Genomic DNA, 13,850 nt, shown 5'->3' on the forward strand with positions numbered 1-13,850 from the left:
TCTTCCCCTTCATAGGTTCACAGACACACAGTCTCTTATTTTCCTGACACAGTAAGATCTTACACTAAATGCTTGTTGACTGACTCTTGACTATCACCCGTATTTTCCACCTTTACCCCTGTCAGGGTGCTTCCTCTTGCTCTTCCATCCCAGATCAATATCTCCCTCTCCTTCCCCTTCCTGTGCTTCTCCCCCCATACTCAGTGTGTAAGCGATCTCTCCTCCCTCAAATGTTCTTAGGACACTTTATCTGCATGTCTGCTTTAGACTCAGTGGGTAATCTTTGTTGTGCATTATATTACAATATGTGTGGGGTGTTTGAGGGGGGATGTCCACCTCAAAGCCTGTGAAAGACTTCCCCCAGCTGATTGGGTGGTTGAGAATTTCTCCTATGGCCAGGAAGGAGCTAAAGAACATGCTCTGCTTAGACTTGGTCAGACATTGAAATGCCAAGGTCAGCCCTTGCCATGCCATCAGCAGATTGACTTTTGTCCTAAGGCTGATGACTCTAATTTAGTTCCTACACAAATCAAGAAATAACCCCATGTCAAGCCATCGATCCTTTTTAAAAATAAAACAAAGATGTATGTGTGTATTATGTATAGGAATACACACATATCTATATATACACACACATATATACATCTACTCACAGACATATTACTACACACAGAGAATTAGGAGGTTCAGTGAATAGAGCGCCAGGCTTGGAGTCCAACAAACTCTGACTTGGGTTCAAATTAGTTATTTGCCTCAGTTTCCTCATCTGTAATATAAGCCAGAGAAGGAAATGGTAAACCACTGTCATTTCTTTGCCAAGAAAACCCCAGAGAATCAAACAAGACTGAAATGACTGCCCAACACATAAGCACACACAGAGTAAGATACAAACAATGGGCCAATCAGGAAAAATCACTCACTAAAAAGTTCCACTCAAGGTAAAGGGATGAAGGAAAGGGGAAGCATGTCAAGAAACAGACATGGAGGTAGACTAGCTCTACTGGGAATACATATAAAAGTGAGAGTTCCTGCTTTCAAGGAACTTGGGTTCTACAAATAAAGTGAACTGATGTGGAATATATAAGAAAGAGCTCTATATTATTGAATTCAATTAGTTGTTTTGACTAAAGGTCTTCATGTTAGATCTGGAAGACCACAATCCTATACCTCCAGGCAAGGGAAGGTTAAATTATAGGGTGTGAACACCCTTCACTAGTTGGGAAGTTTCTTGGGACAAAAATCTAGATTCTGGCTATTTATAGAGCATCTGTCTTATTTATTATAGACCTCTCTCTTATTTACAGTTGAGGAAACAGAGGCATAGAAAAATTCAATAAGTCACACGTGGCCAAACAACAGCTTAGTGTCAGAACAAGGATCAAAATGCCCGACTTAAGAGTTTCTATTCTTGCTATCTCACACCCGCCCCCAAAGCCATGTGGAAGACATTTTAACCGCTTGCCAAGTGATCCTATGATCTCGGTAAGCTCTGGAGACTATAATAGACACTAGGATATATACACTTCACCTTTCATAAAACATTCCTGAAAGGCTGTCTCTAAACTAGGTTTTTCCCCAAAATGAATTGTAAATGCACAAAAATGCTGAATGTTTAAAGGGGATTCCAGCAGTGAAACAAAGACTCCTTTATAAATCATTTCCTAAAGTTACAAATACATCTGTTTTGTAGAGTCAGGTTCTGCTGCACCATTATTTACTTTAATGGGTACATGTGTATTCCTGAAAGAGTTTGTCTTGGCCTCCCTTCTGGGAGTGAAGGGATATGGGATCAAAGGGAGAAGTGCTTAGCAGTGTAACTGGGGGAATACTTTCCGCTTAGATGATAAAAAAGAGAATGATGGGAGAATGAGGAGAATGAGGATTTGGGGAGGGAGAAATTTTGAAGTCTAGAAAATGACAAAAATACAAACAACATAAATAAACAAATCTTTCTCCCTACACACACCAAGGTGATATATGTCACACAGTGAAAAGAACACTGAATTTTAAATCCTGATTTCTGTTTCTCTTTACTAACCTGTGGAGACTTTTGTCGAATCACCTTACCTCTCTGACCATCAAGAGTGGTTTAAAGAACTGAGTGGTTTAAAGGATTTCTGAGATTTCTTCCACCTCTAAATCTGTGAAACTAGATAGGATTGAGATTTCAGCCTAAAGAAAAAAAGTCTTAAGGAAGTCAAGAATATGAGAGAAGCACCCAGAACATCATTTTTGCAAATGGAACTTTCCATAAAATAGACTTTGTCTGATCAAAAATCATAGATCACAAGTCATTACCCTAGATGTTACATTTACTTTTAATAATCAGTTTAGAAACTGAGGCAAATAGCTCATTTGAACCCAAGTCAGAGTGGAAAGGAATTACTTTTAGAGAATAGTAAATAGTACAAAACAGAAGCACTTATTTAATAAAACAATGAGATGCAAGAGAAAAGTGCCAATTGAATATTTCTCCATCAAACCGAATATACTTTTCCCACAAATCACACGTCCTCAATGGGAAAGAGTGAACAATTTAGGAAAGACAATAAAGAACACTCAACAGTAAGCACATATATAAAAGATCATTCTTCATCCATTAAGAAATAGGTGTGTGTCTGTGTGTGTGTGTGTGTGTGTGTGTGTGTGTGTGGTCTAACATTGGTTCTTTAAAAATATGGTCATCTAGACATCTAGACATGTTCCAAGACATTTTGTAGAACACTGAAGTAAAAGATATTTTTAATAACAATATTGAGATTTTTAATTTCTGAAATAGTTATTAAATAGTTATGAAGTAGTTATAATAGTTACAACATGTATATATATAGTTATAAAATAGTTATAACCCCACATAAATAAAGAGGACTTCACTGATTTGTTTAAAAGTCTCTAAGGGGAATGGTCCCAGAGCTAAAAAAGATTTAAGAGCTATTGCCCTAAAGTATATGGAGAGAGGGAGAAACATATAGAAACATATAGCATATAAAGACATAAGTCTAAAGCACATATATGTAGGAACACTCTCTTTAGCCTAGGGGTGCTGCTGGCTGTTCCTGGGGCTACTCCCCTACTTATTTCACAAGGCAACAAAATTTTTCTGACCCGTGTTCTTCTGATCCCGCAGATTTTAACTACTTTACTTTCATTTGTAGTATGCGTATTATTGTCCCATGGGGCATGTAGTTTGGGTGTAGCAAAATCTTCAATGTATTCAGCTTGCAAATTTTATTTCTTTCCCCCATAAGAAATATGAACTCTCTCTTCTCTTAACTTATAGAATCTCTTATAGAAGTGATGTATCAGGCTGTTTTTATGAGACTATTGTAGTTCACCCGGATAAAAGGAAACCCTTAGCTTTTCTTTTTTTTTTTTTTTTTTTTTTCCATAAGGAGCAAACAATCTAGGACTCTTCAGGTTTTAACTATTCAGCTTTTCCTCCTCCAAAAGTATCCGTGCCTCAAGAGGCCAAGCTCTTTTAGAATACAGAACACCAGTCAGTTAAATAGAGCCTATATTAATCTGTCTTTTAACCTGCCATGTCTGGGGGCCTTGTATTGAAGTTCTAGACAATTATCTCTGATAACTTCTAGCTCCCACATAAGGCTTTAAATGTGTATTCTTACTCTTGGAATTCCATTTCAAGAGTGTGGGAAGATTTGACAAACAAACAAAAACACAAAAGATTTGTTGGTCCCCAAATTTGTCAACACCCCCCCGCCAAAGCTTACTGTCGTCATGAATAGAGATTGCTTCAGTCTTTATATTTATAATTCCAGTGCTTCTGAGGCAGTGTCTGGCCATATATATGCAAAGATACAGAGAATGAGAGAGAGACACGGACTGCTTAATTTTAAATAATTGTAGAATTGAATACTCTGATGAAGGAAGAAGAAAATCGACATAAACTAAACTCCCAAGCCAAACAATTAACTCTCAAGGTCTTTGTTACCTGATAGCCCTGATTTTATGATTTATATTTGACAAACAAAATGGAATACTGAGACATACTTTGCTTGCCTGAGAGGACCCATGTAAGAGGCCTGAGTGCGCAATGTAGGAACAGCAAGAGGCTGAAGAGCTTGTATAGTAATGTATCAAGTAAGATGTAAGGGAAGAGATCTTATCAATTTGAAATATCCAAGATGTGGAATGGGAGGCCTTGGGAAGTTGGGAATTCTCTCTCATGAAAAGTCTTTATGGGAATGATGAGTGCTACCCAGTCATTAGGAGATGATTCTTGGATTTGATTAGATGTGTAATGTATCTTCCCCAAGTCCACAAAGTTACACATTTATATACACTTTCAAGTTAGAATTGATGTCATAAAACCAAGGAATACCAAATAAGCAGCAAGAAAGCTATTAAATACCTCTGGTTGATAGATTAGATAGATACATAGATACATATATGGAGGATGGATACATAGATACATAGTAGATGAATGAATGAACATATGAATGGATAGATAGATAGGATAGATGGTTAAAGAGAGAAACAAATATAGATAAGAAGATGGTTCCAATAGTAGATGAAGCAGACCCCAAACCCTGTGGAGTTGAGTCACACATTGCAGATACCAAATTCATCCACTGCACCCCAGACTACCACCAGTCACCTTTGTCCTGCTATAAGACTTCAATGACTATAAAGAAGAGGCACTGAGGCTGATGACTTTGTATATCTCGTCTTCACTTAAATCCAATTCACAAGCAAGTGATGCATTGGTTCTCTTTGAAAAGAAATAACAAAAACAAATAGAAATATATGTGTGTGTGTCAGGAATTGTATTTCATAAGCTCTGGGGCTACAAAGACCAAACTAAATCATCTCTTTCCACAAAGTGGGGACATTCTAATGGGGGAATCGACATTATGGATATATGATAAATGCCAAATATCTTTGACGGGGAAGTTCTAATGTGCCTAGGACTATCAGGGAAGGTTTTCCAATGAAAGTGGTACTTAAAGTGTGGTTTGAAGGAAATCAGGGAGGAAGGGTGTCTCAGGCATGGAGGAACAGACCTGTCTTTTGGGGGAAGGGATACAAAGGTGGGCTGATGGCTTTCCCATGTGAAACAACCAATAGGCCCTTGATCTTATGGAGAGAAGTAAAATACAAGAAAAATAGAAAGGTAGGAAGGGTCAAGCCTCTAAAGGGCTTGTTAGTCCTGGTGGGAGCCCTGGTCAAGTCCCTTCATTTTCCAGATGAAGAGACCAAAGGCTTCTGAGACTTCCTGAGTCGAGGAAGGCTGAGAGCCAGCCTTCACTTTAATTTCTAAAGCGTGATCTAAATCTAAAGTATGATCCGTTTTTGGCTTCCTCACCTAAAATGCCCTTTACAGAGAGTCCTAACAGAACAGATGTGCCAAACCAACACTGTAACCGCCTGCTCAGTGGGCTCAGTTACTTTCTAACAAAGCTTCCTAAGGGATATCATGGGTATCCAATGGAAAAGTAACAGAAAGGACTGGCCTTGGCCTCCCATATCTGACTGGCTCAGCTCTAACAGTACCGTGGCCTTCGAAGAGGAACGGGGTTACCCACTGGAGATGACCCTTTAGAGGAGCAAGCAATGAGTCGGTGGGAGAATTGCCCATTACCCGCCAAAGTTTGCTATTTTGGGGTAGCCCCTTGCATCAAATGAGAAGTGTTCAGAAAGTCTGAAAACCTGCCTTCGGATGCCCAGGTGACATTATTCCTGGGATTAAATGGGATTGAGAAGAAAGGAGGTTTGGGGCCACAGATCTCTCCCTTCTTCTTACAAATGGGGGACATCCCGAGGCCCAGGAAAGTAAAGATGGGTTCTGAATAGCAACAAAGGCTGCCTCGACCTACACTCCCTTCCCTTCGAGAGAGAAGGCAGAAGTGGACGGAGTGTGGGGAGTGGGTGAGAAGAGGGAAAAGCAGTAAAAGCCGGGAGCTGGATGAAGGTGGCCCCACGGTGCCGGATTGGAGTGAGGGAGGACACGAGCAAACTTTCTGGGCCCGGACTCTAGAAGGGGGCCACACGGAACTGTGTAGTGAGACCAGGAGTCCGGCCCCAGCAGAGGGATCGAACCCGGTGGGGGGCGGACATTCCGAGCACGTGTCTCTGCTGGGGGAGGGGGACCCTCCTCCCCCTGGGCCCGGCCCCCTCGGCGCGCGCGCAGCCCCGGGCCAGGCCCGGCCACCAGGCCCTATTTTCATGAATGAAATCCAATGCGTGCCTATAAATAGCCACGAAGGCTGCTCACGTCACAGTGGGAGCCGTGGCCGTGGCCGCCGCCGCCGCCGCCCACTCCCCGCTCCCTCCTCCTCCTCCTCTCCGTCCTCCCCGCCCCCTCTTCTCCCACCTCCCCCTCCTCCGCCCCCTCCCCACCCCCAGCCAGCGCAGCCGCCCGGGCGGGGCGGGAGGGCAGAAGGGCCGGGCCCGGAGCCCCTCGGGACTGGCCGGGGCACTTCGGGCGAGCGGGCAAGCGGGGAAGCGGGCGGCCCGCAGCAGCCGGCCCAGCAGCGCACGGCGGGCCGGGCGGCCGGCGGGCCGGGCGGCAGGAAGCCAGCCAGGCGGGCCGGCGGGCAGGGGAGGGGAGGGGCGGGCGTGCCATGCTGCTGCCGCTGCCGCTGCTGCTGCTGCCGCCGCCTTTGTGCAAAGTTGGGCAGCGGCTGGCGGGCGGCGGCAGCGCGCGGCGCCCCGTGCGCCCCCGGGCCCCGAGCTGCGGCTGCTAGAGCGCACGCCCCCAGCCCCTTGCTGCCAGCCAGCCGGCCCTCCCTCCGAGCCGCCGCCAGCCGACCAGCGAGCGCCGCCCCCGGCTCCAGAGCTCCGGGCTCCAGGGCTCCCGGGCTCCCGGGCTCCAGGGTAGGTTCTGTGTCGTGAGTCCGCTATTGTCCCAAACTTCCGGAGCAGCCGCGGTTTCCTCACTGCCCGGTACCCCTGCCTGGGCGCCTTCCCTTTAGGGGCAGCGGTGTCTGCGGGCCGATCGCCTTGCCCCTGTAGACAAAGGGAAGTGACAGCTGCGCCCCCGCCCCCTCCCACCGCAAGGGTCCGCTTGGTGCAAGGAGGGCCCCCCAACAGGTTGCACCTCCCCCTTGCCTCCACCCCATACACCCTGTTCTTCAAAGACTGGGCTTCCGAAAAAAAAAAAAAAAAAAAAAAAACGAAATGGGCTGGTCCCTCCCCGTGGCCCGCATGACAAAGGGCTGCTCTCTGGCACGCCCTGGGCACTGGGGAGGCACGGATGCGCCAGAAACAGTCTCTGGTCGCACTTGGCCCCCTCAGAATAGTTTACAGCTCGGCCCAGAGTTCGGTGCTCCCCCAGCCCCCACTCCCGCCCGTGTCTGTGGACTCTGTTGTGAGTTGCTGTGACAACAGCGGAGGGGCCGGTGCCGTGCATGAGGGGCTTGGAGATCCCGCATACCCGGTCCCGGTCCTCCGAACTCTCGAAGGGGGCTAGCCTGGGAAAGGTACGGGCATGGGAGGGATTTCCACCGCAGGAGACCTGCGAGGAAGGGGGAGGGGAGGCATTTTAAGCATTCCAATCAATTGCTCTGTTGGCCGGGCCCTTTCCATCCCTTGCGATATCAAACATCTCAGTGCTGAGAAATGTCAATATTTGGACTTGAGCAAGCCAGAAAGTTGGAGCAGGAGATTCAAGCAAAGGGTCCTGGACTTGGCTTGGCTTGGGAGAAGCCAAGCTGTGCCTTTGGAGCTGACTGTACACATCTGCTGAAGTTTGATCCAGCCACTGTCCGGGGCAGATCTAGGAAGGGAGGCCCAGAGAATGGCCTCCTCCTGCTCCTCAGCCCCTCCCCGGGGGCTCTCTAGGGGCTTTCCTGCCTCTCCCCCCTCTCAAATGTCAATCAACAAGCATTCAGCACCTACTAGGTACCAGGCACTGTGCCAGTCTCTTGGGATACAAAGAAAGACAAAAGCGGCCACTGCAGATCCAGTGGGGGAGATAACAATGCTAAGACCTATGTAAGTGAGAGCTATCCAGGGGAGATCCTCCCCCGGAACCTGCCCTGACTGGCTCAGCACCCTTAATGCCTGCCCTGAGCTCCCCACTCAGGCTTTAACTTTTCCCTTTTCACTTGGTTCCTGCTTTCATTTCTGAAGTTTATCTGTTCTGGAAAAGATCAGGCTTCTTCATTCTTGCCAAACAGCATCCACCTGCCTGCCCCCAGATAGGAGTGCATGAGCAGAAATAGGTTTCTTGGATGTTGTCTGGGCAAGCTTCTGGCTCATTAACACATTGTGTTTACAAACACTTGTCAGATTCAGGGAGTTGTTTCTAACTCCTCCTAAAACTTCTCAAAGGCCTATGGGAGACAGTAGCTACTAGTGGTAAACACAGAGCTGAGCGTTTTCCACGTAAACAGAGACAGCAGGCCCAGCGCACACCTCCACGGGGGAGTGAATGAGCCAGTGAGTGATTTGGACCATTGTTGTCCCCCAAAGAAAGAAATCTCTGCTTCTCTTCCGACTGTAAACCTCGTTGTGGGTAGCTGAAAGGCGTCCTGAGTTTGTGAGTCTGGGAATGGGCTTGTGCTGTGTGTGGTATCGGGAACTCCCCATAATCACCCCTGCTCTATGGGGGCTATTCAGTTCAAGCCCTTCTGGCAGCTTCCAGCTGAATATCTCCCCCAGATATCTTGTACCTACATAGGTTTTAGCATTGTTATCTCCCCCATTGGATTGGCAGTGCCTAAAAACCAGTAAATGGGTTTTTTTGCCTTTTTTTTTTTTGATATTTCCAGATATTAGTTTAGCACAGTACCAGCACATAGTAGGTCCTGGTGGCTTGTTGATTGACATTTAATTGTGGCCCCAGGAAGAAATGTAGGTGGTGGAAACAAGTAACAGTCCCAAAGAGAGGAACTGACTTGTTCAAGGTCCTGAAGGTTCTGGAGGTGGGTTTCGAAACGAGTGCAAATCTAATCATCTTTCTACTCTAATCATGTGGAATAAAGTCTGCAGAGACTGAGAGGCAAGCCTGGAAAGGTGACCTTAGAGTCAGAAAGATAGCAGCGGGGTGACCATGGGCAAATAATTCCCCGATTTCGGAAAAGTAGTGACGCTGCTGCTAGAAAGACTCTCAAACCATTCTGATTCATTTGGTAAACTTTAAAGGATTCTCTGAATGTTCTTATTGGAGTGCTAGACCAGGAGCTCAGTCAACTTGAATGCATTAAGCACCTTCTGTATGCCTCAAAATAAAACATAATGAGCTGTGAGCTCAAAGACCATGTTTTTGTGGCTCAGTTGTGGCAGATTCTTCATGACTTCACATGGGGTTTTCTTGGCAAAGATACTGAAGAGATTAAATGTTTCTTTCTCTGATGAATTAAGGCAAGCAGGTTAATGTGACTTGCCCAAGATCATACAACTGGTGAGTGTCTGAGACCAGATCTGAAGTCCGATCTTCCTGGCCCATGCTCAATCCACTGAGCCATCCCAAACATACCTTAGAAATTATCTGATCCAATCCCCATCTTTTCTAATAGATAAAGAGGTGAAGTGACTTTCACCTAGAGAGGAGAAGTGACTTCTCAAGTTGTTATTCAGTCATTTTTCAGTGGTATCTGATTCTTTGTAACCCCATTTGGAGTGTTCTTGTCAAAGATACTGGATAGTGTGTCATTCCTTTGGCTCATTTTATAGATGAGAAAACTGAGGCAAATAGACTGAAGGACTTGCCTGGGGACACAGAGCAAATAAGAGAATTAAGATGCGAATTTACTTTCTCTGGCTTCAAATCCAGTGCTTTCCACCATGGTGAACTCATATTTTGCCAGGGTTTTGCATGCAAAGACCTTTCTCTAACCCCATGGTTTTTCTCCCCTGATTTAAAGGGAGAGCTTTGGTGCACACATGGTATGTGGTTCCTGATACCACACACTTGGTCATGCTTACACAGAGCAGATGTGGAAGGAAGGATACTAGTGAATTGAGTGTGATAGGACTCCCCAGCTCAAGGGTCACCAAGGGCTCCTTCCTAGTGTAATGGGAATGACCAGAGGAGCTAGGCTTCTCCGGGTAACTCTGGAAAACTCCATCATCTGCTTCTTAAAATGCTCCTCTGCCATGTAAGAATCTATTTTCTAGGCAAGGCAGATGTTACAAACAGTGAATCCAGTGGAGAGAGTCAGAGGGGAATATCGACACACACTGTCATGATGCTGGGCAGGTCTTAAACCCTTCAGTATACAGGGCAACCCTAAGAGGCAATACAGAGGATGTGCCGGTCTCCATGAATGGGGATGATTTCCTTCACCAGTGAGTCACACATCTGGACCAGAAGGAAACAGAAGCACAGCAATCTAACTCCCTGATCTCGGCCAGCCTTCACTGTGTGAGCTTAGAATTACTGGATTCCACCCCTAGCCCCACCATTGTTGTCTTCTCCCTAGGACTCAGTTTCCTCACCTGTAATATAAAATGGGCTGGTCTAGAAAACCAGTGACATGGCTTTCAGTACCACATTTATGATGCTAACATGTGCCCTTCACCTTGTACCTGCTGTTTACCACGTGTTTATTTTTTAACGTTCCAAGATGTACAGAACACTGTGCGCACTATAAATTATTGCCTATCAATTTCAGAATATAATAGACACATAGGCTAATGGGGGAGAGAGCTGACCTTGTTAGGAAGGCCAGGTTCAAGTTCTTCCCCTGATTCATGCTGGCTTTGTGGCCCTGAACAAGTCTTTCATGTTTGGGGAGGTCCCTCTTGGAGATTCAGTTGTATGGAAGTCATCAATCGGTATCAACAAAGTTACCCCTTGCCCAGATTTCCTGACATCATTCAAGTCAAGAGATTTGACACCCCCCCCAAAAAAAAGGAATAAAGGCAGCTTCAGACAGAGAACTCAACAAAGGAAAAGGGAGCTCTTGCCCTTTTAGAGAAGACATGTCCCTGCTTAAGCTGAAGCTGCCAGTAGCTAGCTATAGGTCTTCTCCGTGGGCTACGGTTTGGAAGAGTACTTTTGTATTGAAGTAGGCAATGCCAGCCACGTTCCATTCTTTGTTCTAGGTGGAGCGAGTTAATATCTGCAGACAAACCCATCCCCTGGCAGATTGTTCTATTATGATTTTATTTCCTATCCCGTGCCTTGTTTCAGAAGTTTCAGATCATTCCAAGACATCAGATCATGTAGTCAGAGGGAGAAGGGAGCTTGGACTAGAGTTGTTCATTTGACAGTTGATATTAAAGGGTTTGGGGATTTACCTGGGTCTGACTCCTTTGGGGGTTTTCTTGGAAAAAGACATTTTGCCATTTCCTTCTTCAGCTCGTTTTACAGAAGAGAAAACTGTGACAAACAGGTTAAGTGACTTTCTCAGACTCACATAGCTAGTGACTCTCTGAGGCAACTTTTGAACTCAAGAAGATGAGTCAGAATGTCTCTGGGCTGAATGCTTTGGGCACTATGGCTCCCCCAGCTGCCACTAAATTGTGTATAACTGATTTCTCTCTCAACCACCTTAGCCAAAGGCAATCATTGTGGATGGATGGCCATCGTACTTTGTTTCCTGTAGGTGGTAAGGTACTTTAAGCTGAACCCATCCTCAGCCCTCTCAAAATGTTCTGGAACTTAATGTACTAAATAAATATCAGTTTGCTTTCTGGCATGAAAAGCAAATAAATAAATGAAATGAAAGAAAAAGACATCTTCACATAATAGAATATATGAGTTTGAAGCAGCCTCCTCCTAAGTTATTTTCTCCACTTCAGTGAAATGATCTTGGCTGTCATTTTCATTGCTGTTTCGGACATCTCAACACCATTTTAAATAGATCCCATCGTTTCAACATTGAAAGCCAGCCACTTGACCCTCCCTATCATCTTTCATTCACTTCTTGCCCTGGAAAGTAACATATCTCTTTCCACATATCCACTTTCATGGGGAAAGGGAGCTATTTTATTTTTTTGCAGATGGCCACTTATGATCCTCTAAGTCCATCCCTGGGCCAGAAGTCCTTCTTAATACCCTGTGTGGGGGCAGTTTCACGTGTTGAAGGCTTCTTTGTTTACTTTAGGGCTGGATACTTGGCAGCTGCCTAGAATCTAGGTGCTGGAGAATTGAAGTTTTATTCCATAGCTTGATTGCATTTATTTTGGTTACATTTTACACACTAGTAATCAAACAATAAGGGGGATTCTAATTTTGGTCTGTTTAGGTCAGTAGGGAATAGCCCCTGGTGAACAGTGGAGAAGAGGGACAAAAAAAAGTAAGTAGGTTGGAAGGAATCTGAGATCTAGAGTGAGAGAACCTGGATTTGAACCCCATCTTTACAAATTTTTATTCAACATGTGATATCGGGAAAGTCACTTCCCATCCTGAGTCTCAGTTTCCTCATCTGTAAAATGAGCAGGTTGGGCTCTGAAGACCTTGCCAGCCCTACACCATGACCCTACCCTCATTGTTCTCTGGTCCTGAGGTGCTCACAGTCTTGAAAGGTCAGGAGCCAATGAAAATGGATGAGAACAATGAGCGGGGGCAGTGCCAAAGGTTCCTGGGCAGCTCATGCACTCCTCGGTCATGCAGCAGAGATAAGAAATGCTGGAGGAGCTCAGGGTGTTCTGTTCTCTTGCACGGTGGTGGTATCCCGTGGATGGACATGGGAAAATGTGAAATAGTGCCCATGTGGATCCTCTCACAGACCATGTGAGCGAACATCTTGGGGCTATGTGGTTACCTACATTTCTGTCACAGCCAGACCAGGAGAAATCCTGCTCCTTGCCAGCTGCAGCTCACTACAGCCGGATCTGTGTGAGTCAGGAGAAATCTGGGTTCAAATCCCACCTCTGACCCTCATTTCCCATGTTCGGAGGAGTGGGTGAAGGGTCTGGACTCAAACTCCACATACAGGGCGCTTGCTGTCTCATCTAGAGACAGGGAGTGTTGATGGATGGCAATGGTGGCAACACTGGACTTGGAATCAGGGCAAATGCAAATTCACGTGTCCCTGACATTCCCTGTTCATCAACCAATTAACACGGATTTCTCTCCTCCTGTGTGCCAGGAACTGTGCTAAGCACCCTGGGACACAGGAGGAGGCAAAAGCAGCCCCTGCCCTCAAGGAGCTCACAGTCAGCTACAATTATACCCAGCCTCTGTTCAGGGTCAACAGGAAATAATTAGGAGAAGGAGGCAACAGAAGTAAGAGGGCTGGAACAGGATTTGGTAAGGGTGGGACTTTATTTGGCAAAAGGAAGCCAGGGAAGGCAGGAAAGATGCAGAAAGAGGCAGGGGAAGAGAGACACACAGAAAGATGGACAGGCAGACACACACAAAGACAGACAGGCAGACACACAGAAACAAACAGACATACAGAGAGACATACATATAGATACACACAGTCAGAAAGAGACACAAATGCAGAGACAGATAAAGACACAGATAGGCAGACACACACACAAAGACAGAGACAGACAGACAGACACACAGAGAGACAGACAGACATACAGAGAGAAATACATAAAGATAGATACAGTCAGAAAGAGACACACAAACGCAGAGACAGATAAAGACACAGGCAGACACACACACAAAGACAGAGACAGACAGACACACAGAGACAGACAGACAGAGAGACATACACAAAGATAGATACACACAGTCAGAAAGACACACACAAACGTGGAGACAGATAAAGACACAGATAGGCAGACACACACACAAAGACAGAGACAGACAGACAAGACACAAGCACACACAGAACACGCTTTCAGGCAAGGAGGACAGCCAAAAAAATACCTAGAGCTGAGAGATGGAGTGTCTTGCTGGAGCAGCTAGGAGATCAGTATTACTGAGTCACAGGGTGAGTGAGTGTAAGTAGACTGAAAAGAGATGAGGGTTCTAGAGACAG

At 45.6% G+C, this 13,850-nt stretch overlaps 1 protein-coding gene across 1 annotated transcript in view; it reads left to right on the forward strand.

Moving 5' to 3' along the window:
* Positions 1 to 6,603: 6,603 nt before the first annotated feature.
* Positions 6,604 to 13,850, forward strand: part of RHOBTB1 (Rho related BTB domain containing 1) — an 86,776-nt gene continuing 79,529 nt past the window's right edge. The window contains 1 exon segment of the mRNA XM_051982614.1: positions 6,604 to 6,837. The gene's annotated coding sequence lies outside the window, so the exon portion shown is untranslated.

This window comes from Antechinus flavipes, chromosome 2, assembly GCF_016432865.1.
Source record: "Antechinus flavipes isolate AdamAnt ecotype Samford, QLD, Australia chromosome 2, AdamAnt_v2, whole genome shotgun sequence".
Lineage (NCBI taxonomy): Eukaryota > Metazoa > Chordata > Mammalia > Dasyuromorphia > Dasyuridae > Antechinus > Antechinus flavipes.